General features: G+C 39.6%; 1 long non-coding RNA gene across 4 annotated transcripts in view; it reads right to left on the reverse strand.

Moving 5' to 3' along the window:
• The window catches only part of LOC117797396, a 180423-nt gene extending 165188 nt beyond the window's left edge, over positions 1–15235 (reverse strand). For all 4 annotated transcript variants that reach the window (XR_004622330.1, XR_004622327.1, XR_004622328.1 and 1 more), the window contains exon 1: positions 14725–15235. This is a non-coding gene — a long non-coding RNA (uncharacterized LOC117797396). The remainder of the gene's footprint in view (positions 1–14724) is intronic.
• Between the last annotated feature and the right edge of the window lie 296 nt (positions 15236–15531).

The following is a 15531-nucleotide window of genomic DNA, read 5'->3' on the forward strand; positions in this document are numbered from 1 at the left end:
AACACTGTGAGCAGTTTCCCCAAATTGGATTTGATTCAAGGCAGCCATGTTTGCTGGTGCCTTTGTCGCTATGTGGCATTTTTTTCAAACTGGATGGGTGGGAGAAGAAGACCTGGGGGCAGGGCTGGTTGGCTCTTCTAGAGCCATACTGCCATCACGAGGAAGTAGTTTTACAAAAACCAAAGCTGTTAGTGTGAATTCCTGTTGAGATCTAGCAGTTAAGAAAGGTCTGGCTAATTCAAAGGCTGAATTGATCGTGACCAAACTGGGCATCCTTTCTTTGAACTCTGAGGCTTTCTAGAAGCTCGGAAAAAGGAAGAACATTGGAAGAAAAGCTGCTGAGTGAGGGGCAAGGACTGTAGCAGGGCCTTAGCTTCCTCCCACTGTGGGAGGACTACAGGAAACCATTCAGAGCGTTTGTCTGTGGGCATTTGTCTCCTGGCCCTGACCCCTAGAAAATGAGGCAATTGGGCTGCCACAAGTGTCCCTGTACTCTGGGGCCTGGGCCCTCTCTGTATCAACACAGTCAGAGCTGGGATGGGGGACAGAAATCTCATTCCCTGTGACATCTAACAGCAGGCAGTCTGCAACCTGGAGTTCTCAGGGACACACAGAAGTCTAGTGCCCCCATTGCCTGAAGCAAGGACAGCCTGAGCAGGAGTGCATGCCCCTCTGCCATGCCAAACCAATAAACTCCAGCATCAGCAGGAGTGAATTGGTTACCCTCCAATTCATGTTAGTGTCAGCACAAAACCAGATGCAAACCAAGACTGGAGAAGAAGGCCTGGAGGTATTTTCTGAACCCAGGAGGTAATGGCTTTTCAGCTTTTTCCTAGGGCTCAGTGTGAGGGCCTATCCACTTAGAGACTCATCTCATTACTCACAGAAGACAGAAACAGTTCTTTTCAGTTTATTTTCCCCTAAGGAAGATGAGGTCCTTCAGGTCAGCAAGTATTATTCTGTGTCTGCTTCTTAGCCTTTTTACTGGTGAGGATTCCTTATAGACTTGACAAGATAACCTCCTCTGGGGAATTGAGCACATCAGGACCCCTTAACCCTTGCTTCTTTTAGTGCCACTCATTCTTCTGTATCTGAGATGATCTCAATATACAACCCTTAGAGAAAGGCTGAGCAATCCATAGAAACAAGCTTTGGTATTTTGATCTTCTTTCTTGCACTCTGTTTTCCAAATCTATTTCATTTCAACACTTATATGCCTCCTATGGGAATGTGTCCGTGTGATCACTTTTGATAGGCAGTCTGCGGACAGAGGGTATTACTCATGTGAAAAGTTAACTAGGGCACAGAAATAACACTCCAACAAGTTAAACCAACTGACAATGCTTCCCACACAAAGGAGCTTGTCTGTTTCTACAAATGATCACATAAACTGGGCAATATTGATGGCTTCATTTTCAGCAGTTTGCTCAGGATATATGGGAGGGTAGGCGGTGGGGGGGGTAGGGGAGGAGGTATTTGAGAACTTCTTAAATTCTAAGTTTACTTGGGTATTGGTGAATTTGAGAATCTATGATGATAGACTTCAGTTCCATGGCATTCTTTTCCCCTTTCCTGCTAGATTATTTTCCTTTGGCTTTTAATTTTATAACAGTTGATGATATGTAAGTGAGATTATTCTCCCCTACCCCAGCTCTGATACTGCTGCCAAATGGATTGTGCTAGAGTTCTAGGTCCCAGGCTGTCTGCCTCATGTACAAGGGGCAGGGAAAGAAGGCAAAGATCATAGACTAGGCACTTGATTGCGAGTTCCCTCCTCTAATCCCGCCCACACTGGGTGGACACCAAAGCTCCTCCCCACAACTTCCTGTGCCTGGACTTCCTGGTAGCTGTGCATACAGTCCTGGAGCCTCACTAGCCAGCTCTTACAATGATATCACACCTTTATCCACATATCCTGGAAGGCCTCAGAAATGAAGGCAAGGATGCAATGCTTGGAGCCAGGGGATACCCAACCTCCCCGCGGGTCCAATATCCTTCATATTCTGGGTCTTCCTGGAAGGAAATACTCGTGACTTGGGAATTCATCAGATGATTTCCTCATGGTGGCAGCAGCACTCCAGAAACTTCAACCAGCCCTGCCCCACCCCACCCCCAAGGCAGCCTTATTCTCCCTCCCATCCAGTCTGAAAAAACGCTAACAAAATACAAAAGCACCAGGAAGCAGATCTGCCTTATTTATTGCCCAGTTTGAGGATACCTGCTCACACTACTGTGATTAGCTTTCAATTTTCATCTACAACCAAACTGAAGCCTAAACCACTCATTATCATCAGATATCTTCCTTTCTCAGGCGTTATCTTTCCACCAGTTCTTGGCTTCAGAGTTCAGCTCTTCTTCACTCTTAGTTCTCTAGCATTTTCCCAATTATCAAGTTGTCTTCTAGGGACAAGTCTCAGGGAATCAGGATTAAACAGAAGAAAATTCCATGGAATTCCATGCCTAGAGGAGGCCTTCTCTTGTCACTTGTTCTTCAGGCCTTTATTTGGTTTCTTTGCTTCCCAGGGAATCTTAGGACACACTAGTGCTTCTGTGCTTAGTGGAAGGCTATTGTTTGGCTCAGCTCCAAAGATTCTTTTCTGAAGGCCTATGTAACTCTTCATTGATTTGTGACACATCCTACGTGGGGTACCAAATATACCTTTAGATTAATTTTTTAATGAAAAAATGTGTGTATTGATGATTTTCCCCACATTTCTATCACTTTTATAGCAGGAGCTAATTTCTTTTTTTTTTAAAGATTTTATTTATTTATTGAGAGAGCGAGAGTAGGGGAGTTCAGCAGGGGGAGGGGCAGACGGAGAGGGAGAAAAGAATCTCAAGCAGACTCTGTGCTAAGCACAGAGCCTGACAAGGCCTCAATCTCATGACCCTCAGATCATGATCTGAGTCAAAATCAAGAATCAGATGCTTAAGTGACTGGGCCACCCAGGCACCCCAAATAGGAGCTAATTTCTGCTTCTCCATCTTAGAACAGATAAAAGATTATTCTGTTTCTAGTGAATCTTGGGAGCATAATACTAGATTTCAACTGCATTCATGTCTATATTTTGAATTTTCGTGTTGTTTCCAATGTCTGCTTTTCAAGTGGAACTACTACATTTTATTTTATATACATTTTTTATATTTTTCATACATATTTGTTTAGTAATGTGTTTTACATACATTGGCATATTTTTAAATACTTAATTCTGTCAACAGAAATGTATTCTTTTGGTGGATATGTTTGTGTGTGTATGTGTGAATTTTTAAAAATATGTGTTGGATCATACTGAATCTAATTTTGTCCTATATCTTTTTTTTTAAAGATTTTATTTATTTATTTGACAGAGATAGAGACAGCCAGCGAGAGAGGGAACACAAGCAGGGGGAGTGGGAGAGGAAGAAGCAGGCTTATAGCGGAGGAGCCTGATGTGGGGCGCGATCCCAGAACGCCGGGATCACGCCCAGAGCCGAAGGCAGACGCTTAACGGCTGTGCCACCCAGGCACCCCTGTCCTATATCTTTAACATATTCATTATTTTACATGAATCCATATCCTTATGTAATTTCCAATTTCTTAATTTTTTACTATGAGAATAGCTTTATTTCCCCACATATATAAAGGAGATTAAGGCCACTTTAAAATATTCAAAACTAAAGAGATTCTGAGTAAGAAATCAATTGTCATAATTCTACTTTTCATAAATAATAACTAGAATTTTTTAAATTTCATGGCTCTTTTCCTTGCAAATATCACCTAAAGCTTTTATTCATAAAATGGGTTTCTATTTAATATGTATTTTTGTATTATTTTTTGTTCACATATTGTATAAATAACATCTTGTCAAAATCTTTGCCTATTCTCAGGGTTTCGTCTTCCAGGCATTAAACAAATAAATCCATTTGTTTCATTAATTTATCATGATTATTTAAGAAATATCCATGGGGCACCTGGCTGGCTCAGTTGGTAGAGTGTGTGACTCTTGATCTCGTGCTCGTTGAGTTTGACCCCATGATGGGTATGAAGCCTACTTTAAAAATTAAAAGAAATAAACATCCATATACTTCGTATATATGATGATGAAAACCGGTTATTCAAAATCCGATTTCACTCATGCATGGTGAGTATAACAAATTTGTTACATAATCTATGAAAGTATACAAGCTATCTAAAATATCTCAAGTGTTTCACTCATATTATTTGTATCAATTTGATCTTGGCAAAATTTACCTCATAATTTTCTGACCACCTCCAATGTGTCTGGTTTTGCCTATGTCTGGTGCTTAACCATCATTCTGATACTCCTTTCATCAACATTCTGAGGATTCCCTTCTCATATCTCCTTTATTGGATGTCTGGTTTCATAAAACGTGTATTTTCCTCTGTTTCTAAATCTTTTTTTCTTTTTTTAAGCACAAGCTACAGCAGCATTAAAAAAAAATACACGGGAAGTAAATCTTTAAGACCTTGCATATTTGAGAATATCTTTACCCTTACATTTCAGTGAAAAGTTTCTCTGTGTATAAAATTTCTAAGGTGAATAATGTTTTTTCAGAATTTTGAAGACAACACTACATTCTAGATTCTGGGATTGATGTTCAGAATTTCAAAGTCATTCTGATTCTTTATGTTTGTATGTTAGTTATATGAACTCCCCTGTTACCAGGGTTCTGAAATTTCCCAATATGTCTTCTACTTTTCACCCATGGTGCTGGCAACCTGATGGGCCCTTTCACTGTGGGATATCATATTCCACATTCCTGTGAAATTTCTGGGAACTCCTATTATTGAGATAATCAATGACATTTACAGATATACTCTAATTTTCTTAGGTTTTTCTTTTTCTTTTTCATTTTTGGTATTACAAGTAAAGTCTTTTTCTAAACGCCTTGTTGGGTTTTGTATTTCTGCTATGTCATTTTTACTTGTAGTGTTCCTTTTCATCGTAATTTTATCTTTTTCATTGTATCCTTTTCTCCTATCACAGTGGCAATATTACCTCTGGCCCGTTTGACCGTACTGATAATAATTAATTTTTAAAGTTCTCTTCTTCCTTTAAGTTGGTCTTCTCCAAGATAGTTCTTCAATGTTTCGGTCTGTATCTTTTTTGTTATGGCTCCTTTTAGATACCTGAGAGTCCTCAGTTTTCCACTCAATCTTAGACTGACTTAAATGCTGTTTGGAAACTCCGAGTGATTATACACTGCTTCTGGACTTCACTATAGAGTGACCTGGCTTGGAAGTTTAATTCCCCAGAGAAGGCTTTGACCATCCTTTCCCCTGGAGTGGAAAAGCTTTGTTGCTCATGGAGAAGAGGACTGTGTTTATTAGCATCTAGCACGTACATCTTCACTTACTCATCCTGTTTCCAGTAAGGTGACCCAGCCCACCACTGTGTGTCCTGGTCCTCAGTCCAGAGAATCCTTATTTTAGCCTTTTGCCTGTATTTTCTTTAGGTAGGGAGGCACTCTGATCTTCTCATTATATGAGAATCTTCTCATTATATGTCACAATTGCCTTCTCTCCTTCTCACTCTTCTTCATCTTGTTTCTTTCCCTCCTTCTTTGGGAGAGGCACTGTCAGGTTTGTTGAGGTATAATTTGAACACAGTGAAAGTCTGGTTTGGTTTAAATCAGGTTAGTTCTCTACTTTCCCTTCTACTATATCAGGATTAATTTTTCTCTTGTCCTCATCATTTTCCATCTGCTTTCAGCTTCTAAATATTTCTGAGGTCTCTTCTCTTACTTTTTTCTGTACTGAGTTTATGCCTTTTAGAAAAACCATTGTCTCCACTTTGGAGGAGAATTGGGAGGAAAAATTAGATGCCAGTGTTCAACTTGCCACATTACCTAGAAATCATACCTTGGTTACATCTTATATTGTGTCATGAGTACTTTCCCGTGTAATGTAATACCCTTTTTGTAAGCTTAATAATTCTTTTATCCCTTTATTTTGGAAATCACTTTACATTTGGCCTAAATTGCACATGTAATATAGGCACCATGAAAATAAGTTATTACCGGGGAGCACTTAAAGAACACCCGTGATCATATCATTTTAACATGGGCACTGACAGGTTTTGTTTTGCTCTATTCTTTTCTTACATATTATCTGTATGGGTGGGTTAGATGTGTATTATTATTTGTGGGGAAAACGTAAATTTCACTTTCACACTATCTTGACATCATTAACTTTTCACAATGTCATTAGTCTTCAGAAGACAATTTTTTAAAGCAATACTTAATTTTTAAAACTATTAAAATATCTATAAGAGAAACAGAGACACAAAAATAGATGTGCATTTTAAAATGACTTATTACTGATGATATTTAATAACCTGGGATTTTATTTTTAAGCATATTAAAATAAATGTTCCTTTTTTTAAAAAAAAGCATGCTTTCTTATAAAAAAATGTAACCAAAATAATAAAAATTAAAAAGGGGTATGATCACCCATTCCTAAGCAGTATATGATAGTATGGTAACTACTATTTGCACTTTGATGTTTTTCATTCCAGATCTCTCAATATGTGTAGGCAATCATACATTCATTCAGAAAATATGTAACTAGTTCCTGCCAAGTTCCAGACTTTGCTCTAGGCCTTGGGGAAAAAAGACTTAACAGAATTTATTTAATTGTGTGTGTTAATGTACATATATATATATATATATATATATATATACATATGTACACATACGTGTATATATATATCTGTACATAGTTAGAAATTATATATAACTTAATATGCATACACATATAATATATATATATGTAACATACATATGTATGCATAGTTTAATAAATATATACAAGCACTGGCACATATATTTATAAACTAATGAAATACACATAAACACAATGTTTGTTGACCATTACAGTTCCTGAACACTAGTAAATTTGAGTGTCTTTTCACTTATGAACAGTTGGATTTCTTCTTTTGTAAACTCTCTCTTTAATTTCTTTACCCATTTGCCATTGGTTTAAATGGAGCAGAACAGAAATTATTATTTTCAGTCACAGGAAGCTACCACCAAGCACAAGACAAAATCACCTTCAACTACTCTAAAAGGTCAAATGCAGACAGAGTAAGGAAAGGTGAAGGGCACCAGGGTGGTCTTCAATTGGGGCAGAATCCCAAGAAATTCTAGGCATCCATCACTATCTTGGAAGTAAGAAGTACGGGTGTGAGAGCGTTCAACCCCCAAAGACTCTTGTCACGCTTATTAGGCATCTTCATCTGGAACTTATGAAGCAGTGACAGAGAAGAGCAAGTATGAGGAGAATAGCTAGGCCTCAAGGACCTCATCATCCTCTGGGACAACTAAAGCTTAAGTCCTCCCTCTCCCCCAAGCCCAGCAAGAGAACTGAGAGCAGAACTCTGTTGGCAGGCCTTCGGCTAAGATTTGAGAAACAAGAGGCAAGCAATTGCTGTTGCTGCCTCTGGGCTCAGAGAATTCCTTCTAGCCTTCCTTGTATGTTTTTGCCTGCTCTGCGTATGCCTCTGATTCCCTAGCAGAAGTTTGGGGTCTTCCTGGCTTGGCAGGATGGCTTCCAATGCTTCTCCATTTGTCCTTGCTCAAGCAGTAGGTTCTGGAATCTCGTATCTGAGATCCCCCAGCACGCACATCTGCCTCAAATTAAGACTGTTTTATACACTGCAAGGCTGTTAGCTCTAGGAAGTCAGATTCTAAGGCTCCAGGACGCTGTGAATAGGCTTGCCTCACCTTCTGAAGGGCAGGGACAGGAAACAAAGGTCAACAAGACCTGCACTGACATCGCAGGCCCTCCTTCTAATGCTCACTTACACTTGAAGGAAACCAAAGCCCTGCCCCCACGACTTCCGGTGTCGGGACTTCCTGGTGGCGCCCGTTCAGGCCTGACTCCCCACTAACCACTTCCTACTCCTGGACCTCACCTTTGTCATACGGTTTATCAGGCCTTTGGCCACAGCGCCTCGAATAACTCAGAGAAACTAGAGAGGTCCAATTTGGGCTCAGGGCCTGCTTAGCCTCTCCACCAAAGGGACCTCTCTAAACTGAAAGTCCTCACGAAACAGCCATAGCGGCAGAGGTTGTCTTTAAACGATTTCCTCACGATGGCAGTAGTGCACCAGCTTTGCAGGCAAATAGGCTGCCTCCTTCCTTCAGGCCCTCTTCACCTGCCCGTCCTGTCTGAAAAAACGCTACTAAGCGGCAAAGGCTCCCAAAAATATGGTTACTTAGTGCCCGGCCCAGTTTAAGAAAACCTGCTCTCAATAAGGCACTTTTGCTTTGGTTTTCATCTGAAATGAAACTGAGGCCTAAAACTAACCGCTCTTATCAGGCCTCTTCTCTTTCAGGTGTTCAGTTTCCACTAGACCTAATCTTCATATTTTTGTTCTCCTTCACTCAGCATTACATCTACAGCATTTTTCCGTTGTCAAGTTGTCTATTTCAAGGATCCAGGCCTAAACAGAAAAAGAAAATGCTGGAAAGTCAACCCGGAGGGCATCTCTAAATATCAATCCATGTTTCCTTGCCTGGCTCATCTCTACTGCTCTTAAGGAATTCTACATTTTCTGGGTAAAGATGTAGGCATGTGTTCAATGGTTGGCAGCCATTTATTTGCCTGGGGCCTTAAAAGGGGTGGCCCACATCGCTTTCATCACTATCTGCCATCCACTGCCCCACATGGCAGGATATATATATTCCAATCAAAGGTTAGTCAGAATTTTGTCTCATGCTTCCATTTATCATTTGGACCACAAGGACTTGCCCGTGTCACTAAATGGCCTTCAGTTGTTCTCCTAGGACTTTACTGAGGATGTATGTGTGTTACCATTTATTCCTTAGAGATCAGTCTGAAAACCGCTTTCATCAGTGACTAAGACATACTTGCCAAGGATTCAAAATTAACCATGTGTTGATCAAGAGTAAAGCACTGCCATAAAATTTACTATGACCACTGATAACCTTTGGGATGATGTCTTTCCACTCCTTGCAATACAGAGTAGTATATCTACATTCATAAACAACAATAAATTTATATTAAAATTGGATGTTAGTACATTATGGTTTGCATAAGAAATTTTCCTCCTGATTCCTGGCATTTTGAGAATATTATATAACATTTGCAAGTCTTCAGTTCAGTAAATAAATTACGAAAAATGCTTTTTTATTGCCCCATTTACTTAATAGACACACTACACACACACACACACACACACACACACACACGTTTCTCCTTGATTATAATTTGACTCAGATTGGGTGTAGTTTTGCACAAAATCTTCTGCATAACCTAATATAAATTGTATGGTCCATATAATATATTATTTTCCCCAGTTTGAAATTTCTTTACATTTTATTCAAGAGGTCTCCTAAGAAATTCAAAGAGTGACACCTGCTGTCAGCAACCTGTTAACATTTTAAGAAATTATAAAGCCAAAACCAATGGCACCAATCAAAACTAGAAGAAACAATTTGTAAACTGTTTTTGTCATACATTCTCACATCCTTCCTGTGCTCATATATTTTTTAACCTAAAATCTCAGTTACTTTGTACCTCAATGTGCAAACATACTTTCTTCAACAATTATAGAGTTCTTTGCAAATATCATTAAATATTCCTTGGAATACTTCCAATTTCTAATGTCGCCTCTCATCTTTTTGTATTTCTTAGAATTAAGCATTCCTATTTACAAAATTGCCGGATACATTAGCCATGTGTAAAGTGCAGTGAAATCACAGGTAATGTCACACAAGCAGACAAGGGTTTTCAAAACAGGGTGTCCTGAATCCTCTTATTTTCTGTGAGCAATTAGAGATATAAACATATTAGGTCTCAAAAGGCCAACAAATCAGGTTTACATGAGTAACTTTTGTGCATATTTGTTCTAGATTGGCTCTCAAATTACAAATATATTACCAGCTTCTTGAAAAATCTCTTAGAAAATACAGTCTGTCAAGAACAAATGGAAACACTTTATCCCAGATCCCTCTTTCACAAGGGAACCACTATTAATAAGCAGCTTGACGAGTATGTTGGTTCAAATATTGTAAGTGATATACAATTATTCATGAGAGCTAAATAGATTTAGTCTACATCTCACCATTATATCCCTATATTCCTCAGCACAATGCTATACACGCATACACACACACAAACTCTAAATGTTTCTATGTTTTCGAATCCAACCTCTTCACACTGTACATGGATTTTGGTAACATGAATTTTTGACTCAACATTGCACAGCGGGTACTTGCCAACAGCATTTACTATTCACGAACAACTTGATGGTGTTTTATGGTTAAATCCCCGAGTATTCCTTCATTGTGGATCAAATTATAAGAATAACTTGCATCTGGAAAATAATCAGTAAACTGAGCAAACGGAAAAAAGACATGATACTCTTAACTCACAGGAACACAATAAATAGGTCACTGATATTGGATCTATTGCATTCTGCTCTTTTATGTTCTATTTATTACATAATTGGCTATGTGTAGACACATGTGTGCAGACTGTCAGGATTTCCTGGTATTAGAACTTCATGATACATATGGAATATCCTTGTAATTTAAGTTGCTTCCTTCAATTAATGTTTTCTCAAGTCTTATATCACATAAGCCTCTTCATACGACATCAAATATCCTTCAGAGGGGCTGGGTGGCTGAGCCACACCTGGGTGGCCCAGTTGGCCCAGTTGGTTAAGCGGCTGCCTTCAGCTCAGGTCAAGGTCCTAGGGTCCTGGGATCCAGCCCCAGGCTCCCTGGGCCCTCTGCTCAGCAAGGAGTCTGCTTCTTCCTGTTCCTCTGCTCCTCCCCCAAGCTAGCGCTTGAGCGCTCGCTCTCTCTCTCTCAAATAAATCAATCTTAAAAAAAATATTCTACAGAAATTTGTATTTTTTGTTAAGTGGAATTGGAAATACCATTCAGTTTGCATAGCAATTAAGTCTGAGGCCTTTCAATCTTGCATGGACATAGCCCTGTGCACATTTTTAAAAGAAAAATAGATCTTTTGATATCCTCTTTTCTTAACTGCATATTGGTAAAATGTTGGTTTCTTGATTTTTTTTTTTAATTTTTTCGAATATCAGCTTTTCCCACTTTCAACATTTGGAGATTTTAGACAACATAACATTAAAACTTGAAGGCAAGCCACTGGAAACATCACTCTAGAAATTCTAGTTAGTCACTGTTAGCTGTTTGTATGCTTTCCACATACCTCCCTTGTGCCTATTCATTTTTTTTAATTCTTATGTATTTATATTTTCAACTTGAATTAATCATGTAGGTAACAAGCAGAGAAAAACAGGCTTTATTTTTCCATTTCATTTGTATTAGACACCTAGGATGGTTTGATCCCAAAGTTCCAACACTTTGCTTTTTCTTCTTGGAATCAAAGTTATGGACATCTCTCCTGATAAAGACTCAGAGAGTGGATTTCAATCTTTCCAAGGTCTTACAAAGACTACCTGTTATAGCTGAACCCAGAAAACGGACCCTTTGCCCCTCCTTGTTATCCACACTTGCAAAGGAAACCTCAGCAATCCTCCTTGGCCCTAGCTCTCTGCTTTCCTGTGGGAATGTGGCTATGTGATCACTTTTGTGAGTCAAAGTCTCCGGACAAAGGATATTCCCATGTGAAAGATTAACTGCTGTTGACCAACTGACCTCCAAAGAGTTGAGCCAATTGACAATGCTTCTCACCTGGTAGGAACCTGTCCAATTCTACAAATCATTACACAAACTGGGTGATAATGGCTTCCTTTTCAGTGGCTTGCTTAGGGCTATGATGAAGAATGAAGGGCATTATGGGAGACCATGTGGAACCACAATTTAATGTGGTACTGGGGAGTTTATTGTCTGGGAAGTGCCTGCTATTTTCTTTACCACTTTTCCTACTGGGTGCTTTTTTTTTTTTAACTTTTCATGTTAAAACAGCTTTTGATCTGAGAGGAGCGTCAGTAGCTGAGTGGTAGTTAGGCTTGGCAATAGTAACAATCTGTTACTGGTCATGATGTCATGCTTGAATTCCTGGGACTCAGAAAGGTGCTGTTGCTTTAGGCTTCCATCCCCTGGCCAAATATTCTCTCTTCATGTAAACCAAAATATGTAAACACAAAATTCTTCAGTTTAAGGAATTCCAGGGCTAGGGCTACTTCACCTGTCACCCACAATTCAAAATGCAGATAATGGAGCACTGTCTTCACACATCTAGCTTCTCTGGTCTAGCCTACGGGCAAGCCAAACTATTAACTCCACACAGGCAGCTAAGTCATCTGCGGCAGGATTTCTCAGCTATCTGCTTAGCTGAAGCAGAGTAACGAGGTCAGAGGGCACTTTATATACCTTCACAGGGTACCTGACCATTGAAGCATGTTTTTGCAAATGATTCCGAATCCCCCTGTGGCTGTCCTTCGCCAAGAACAGCCTCAAGGACAACTAGACCCAGCTGCTTCAGATTTGAAAAGAAGGAGGGCCAGCTCAAGGCCAGAGTCCACTCAACCTCTTAAAGAGCCAACCTTTCTCAACTGCTAGGCTTCACAGCTCTACCATCACTGGGTTTTGTCAAACCACTTCCTCTTGGTGGCAGTATTGCTCTAGAAAAGCCAATTAACCCAGCTCTACCCTCAACTCCCGCCCATTCAATACGAAAAAAAAAAGCCACCAAGAGACAAAGAAAGGAGTCAGGAAACAAACTTGTCTAGCCATTTGCCCAGTTCGGGAAAAATCTACTGAACAGATGAACTTTAGCTCCTAGTTTCCCTCAAAAATCAGAGGCCTAAACCACCTACCCTTATCAACCGTGTTTTCAAGAATTCCACTTCCATTCTACCAAGGCTTTGTAGCTCTGCTCTTCCTTCACTCTGCTTTGATCTCCAACATTTTCCCATGTTATTTGCTTCAGTTGGTTAATTCCTAGGGATCCAGGGCTTAGAGAGTGACGAAAATGATGGGAATAAGGGCATGGAGAAGAGCAAATCTAGGCACCAGGCCACGTGGTTCTTGACTTAGCTCACTGCCAGGTTCCCTGGGAATCCTCCTCCATTTTATGAGGCCACCAGGCCTTGCCTGTGGAGCGGGAGGGAGCCATCTGGCTAGAGCCCTAAGATTAGAGTCTAGAGCACTCTCAAGTCTGATTCCCATACAATGTTCCACTTGGAGTGACACATATACTGGAACATATACAAATTCCAGTCAGAAGAGATATAATTTTGTCTCATGGTTTCATCATTTCACAGTGGAACACAACCATGTTCCAATGCTTATGATTGTATCACTTTCAATGGCTTCCTATGATTTGTAAAATGTTATTATTACATATGTACATGCCACTAATTGTTAGGGATCAGTCTTGTAGTGTTTTCCCATACGTAACTAAAACATGGTGCTTGCAAATGATTCCAAAAATAACCATGAGTAAAAAAAAGGACTGTCATAAAATCTTGTATTGAGCACTGATAACCTTTCACACATTTACTTCCATTATTTCAACACACACACGGTTCTGTATTTATGCAATAAGCTACAATAAATTTACATTTAAATTGGATTTATGTAGGCATCATGTTTTAGATTCAAAATTTTCACTTCTGATTCCTGGGTAGTTTGAAATTATCATGAAACATTTGCAAGACCTGGATTTTAGACAATACTTGCAAAGAACTACTTGATTGTCTCATTACTTAAGAATATTAATTAGGTTCTCACTTAATCTGGTTTTATTCAAACACAAGACATCAAATGCCTATAATGCCACCACTCAGGAATCTTATTTTGAGACTTGCCTTATCTAATCATTAATATGATGTCATATATATGCTCTAAAACTACCATTGGAACAGATACTAAATACTCACTTCCCAGAACATTAGGGTTTCTTTTTTTATACTTCTCAAAATTTACACCAAATTTTTAACCTTAAAATTTTCTTTAAAAACTGTAAAGAAAAATATAATTCAATAAGTGAAGGTTGAAAATTGGTTGTCTCTTAAATTCAGTCACCCAGATGTACATCCTAAGAAAACTCTTAGGTGGATACATTCACACCCTTTGCATGCAGCTATAATTTTTCACTAAAGTCTTCTTTTATATAAATGTAAATACGGATATAAATATGTTGACTGAGAATTTCACATTGAAAAGCAACTGACCATCGAGAATATATTGCTTTTTAAAATGTTTGCATATTTACATGTTATATCTAAATACGTGCATATATATGCATGTATAAATAAATGTTAAACACACAGGTATGCTTCTCTTTAAACATAACTGGACTCATACTGGGTACAGTTTTGCACAAAGTCTTGAGCACCACCTTAAACCGCTTGCATACTTGCCTATCAATATATATTTCTGAGTGCTTGAAAATGTTTCTATGTTTTACCCTAGAAGACCCTTCTACTCCAAGAAATTACAAAAGTTATACTTGCTCCTGGCAAAGCATTCAAATTTTGAGAAATTATAAAGTAGAAAACAAATGCTACCTCGATCAGAATAACCACTTAAAAAATATCCTTGCCATGCATCCTTATCTTTCTTCACTTTGCACATATATGTACTTTTAAAAAATAATGTTCAAATTCCCTCTACTTCAAGCATTAAAACAAGTTTTCCTGCCAAGTACCTTGAATGCTTTTTAAAACATCATCCAATATTCTTTGGAATTTCGACATGTTTTAAAATTTTGCCACCTGTTTTTGCATTTCTAGAAACAATCATGCTTTTACAATGTACCTGCTACAACAGCCATGTATGAAGATGTGAAGCGAGGTCACAGGTAATGCCACCTCCAGCAGACAAGGACTTTTGAAATGTGGGTTCATCTTCAATCCTCTTCACTTGTTTTTGGTTCCCATCAGTTTGTGCAAAGTCTGATCTTGTAGCAGAAGTGCTAACAGTTCTTGGCTTGGCTTGGCTAGGTAGTTTCATTTGTCTCCAGACTCTTCCAGCTCCAATTTGGGTGCACCTGAGACCTCCAGCAAGCACACTGGGTTGTGCTATAAGCCACCAGAAATTGTCCTGTCCTCTACTCTCAGACTCTGCTACCAAAAAGGGCCCAGGGCAAGGGAACGCCACGTGCTCAGAGGGTCTGGGAGACCCACAAGCCCAGCACTTTGTTAGTGGTTTCCTCTAGTCCCGCCCACACAAGGCGAATACCAAGACCCCACCCCACCACTTCCTGTGCCCCAACTTCCCGGCAGCTGCTCACAGCCTGGCCTCCCCACCAGCCACCTCCTACACCTGGCGCCCACCTTTATCCAGAGCTCCAGGGAGGCCTCTGGAGGAGGTACTCGTCTCAGGCTCGGGGCGGCCCCTCAGCCTCCCCACTGAATGGACCTTTCCAAAGTAAAAGTCATTTCAGAGGAGAGGCCTTGGGGCTTTTTCCAGAGATTTCCTCACGATGGCAGTGTTGTTCCGGAAATTCTATCTAAGACTGCCCACATGCCCTCTTCTCCCGCCCCACCGGTGTGAAAAAAATATGACCAGAGACAAAGGAGACAGGAAATATGGCTTCCTTGCTTCTTGCCTAGTGTGAAAAAA

Source organism: Ailuropoda melanoleuca, chromosome X (genome assembly GCF_002007445.2).
Source record: "Ailuropoda melanoleuca isolate Jingjing chromosome X, ASM200744v2, whole genome shotgun sequence".
NCBI lineage: Eukaryota > Metazoa > Chordata > Mammalia > Carnivora > Ursidae > Ailuropoda > Ailuropoda melanoleuca.